Here is a 1,991-nt window from a genome sequence, read left to right as displayed (position 1 = left end):
TTTTGTTTTCACAGCACTGCAGATTTTTGTCTTGTCCTCATATCGTTTTCAGACTTAACTGTACTGTTTGGAAAAATGATAAAAATCTCTTTATCTCATTTTCTTTCTTTCTTTCTTTTTTTCTTGACAATTCTTCTGTGCAGAAATATTCAGCACATGTTTGTGCAGGACCTGTGATAAAGTCTGCAGTACCATTCGTTCTTAAAACAAAAGACGTTCAGAGAAACTTCAGCAGTTGGAAGTATTTCAGATAAAACATTGCTTGGAGATTAGTTCATATGGGAGGATGAAGTTTTGGCAGTGTTTCTTTCTCTCGACCCACTCAGATGATTGTGATTCATGGCTTCCTGTGTGCCGCTTTCACCCCGATCCATATCTGAATGAGGGAAAGCTGACACAACCACAGAGGAGAGGAACTATTTCTACAAGAAGATTTTATCACAAGGTTTTGTATTTAAATGTGAGTCGTTGAATTCATTACTCACGTTCGCTCTACCTTCAACAGCACATCTTTATGTTTTCCATTATTAAGACTCTGAACTTTTCAGCTGTTTGTATTTTTGTAGTTAAACCGCAGTCGCTACTGAATTCTTGACTCTGATTGGCTGGAGGTTGTTGTATTTTGACACTAGAGCAGCTTCAGCTTTAGAGGAATGTGCTCTTTCCAATACGTTATTGTTTCCATAGTAACACCTCATTCACACGGTAATGGCAGAAGACTGACAAAATCCTATTATAAATATTTGTAATTGAGATGTTTTTCTGCAGCAAGATGTTTTTACAACATTCATAGCAAAGGCTCCAGTGTTATTGACTATATTTTGGGCTATAATACACACCATATTTACTCCATTGACCTCCAGTGAGGTTTTTATATCCAGATAAAAAAATATCTAATGAATTTTGCCCAAATTGTCTGTCATAAAGCTGATGTTGAAATATATGGAACATGAGATACAGAAACCCAACAGTCAACGTTATCTGACTGAAAATCATCTAATAATAATAATAATAATAATTGCTAAGACTTAATAATCCATTATGCATCCAAATGAATGAAAATCTAAGGGAAATTTAGCACTGCGTAGCCTTCGCTCAAAATATTTCCTTCAGGAGTGTTTTCCTTTTTTATTCTCATTAGAATCACTATTAGATTGTTCAGTTGGGTATTATACTTTAGCTTACTCCTTAATTTAGAGGAAAATAAAATAAATATAGCAGTTATAAAACATACAGCCTTAAACATATAGCCTTAAATATAGCAGTTATAAAACATAAGAGTGGCAAGTAGTTAGCAAGACTTCGCAATATCCAAAAGAAAGTATTAAATAATTATTAAACTCATTCATTCATTCATTCATTCATTTTCTACCGCTTATCCGAACTACCTCGGGTCACGGGGAGCCTGTGCCTATCTCAGGCGTCATCGGGCATCAAGGCAGGATACACCCTGGACGGAGTGCCAACCCATCACAGGGCACACACACACACACACACACACACACACACACACACACTCATTCACTCACGCAATCACACACTACGGACAATTTTCCAGAGATGCCAATCAACCTACCATGCATGTCTTTGGACCGGGGGAGGAAACCGGAGTACCCGGAGGAAACCCCCGAGGCACGGGGAGAACATGCAAACTCCACACACACAAGGTGGAGGCGGGAATCGAACCCCCAACCCTGGAGGTGTGAGGTGAACGTGCTAACCACTAAGCCACCGTGCCCCCTAATTATTAAACTAATTATTATTATTATTATTACTATTATTATTATTAATAATACTATATACTATTAAATTAGATTTTCTGTAAACAGGAAGTTTACAGTAGATTTACAGTAGTTTAGTCAAAGAGGTTTGTTTGCTAGTTCTTAGTAGACAGGGCCATTTGCCGCCATGGAGGTGGAACCATTTGTTCCAAGAGTGTAAAAGCTTTAAGCATGCTTCGGTGTAGACTGGATCTGAGACTGTTCAAGTTC

At 37.8% G+C, this 1,991-nt stretch overlaps 1 protein-coding gene across 2 annotated transcripts in view; it reads left to right on the top strand.

The window, feature by feature from the left end:
* The first annotated feature begins 413 nt into the window (after positions 1-413).
* Positions 414-1,991, top strand: part of cd180 (CD180 molecule) — an 18,496-nt gene continuing 16,918 nt past the window's right edge. The window contains exon 1 of one of the 2 annotated variants that reach the window (XM_060863023.1): positions 414-460. The gene's annotated coding sequence lies outside the window, so the exon portion shown is untranslated. The remainder of the gene's footprint in view (positions 461-1,991) is intronic. The other variant, XM_060863022.1, reaches the window with a different exon arrangement.

Source organism: Tachysurus vachellii, chromosome 26, assembly GCF_030014155.1.
Source record: "Tachysurus vachellii isolate PV-2020 chromosome 26, HZAU_Pvac_v1, whole genome shotgun sequence".
Taxonomy (NCBI): domain Eukaryota; kingdom Metazoa; phylum Chordata; class Actinopteri; order Siluriformes; family Bagridae; genus Tachysurus; species Tachysurus vachellii.
This window is presented reverse-complemented; position numbering and strand designations above follow the sequence as displayed.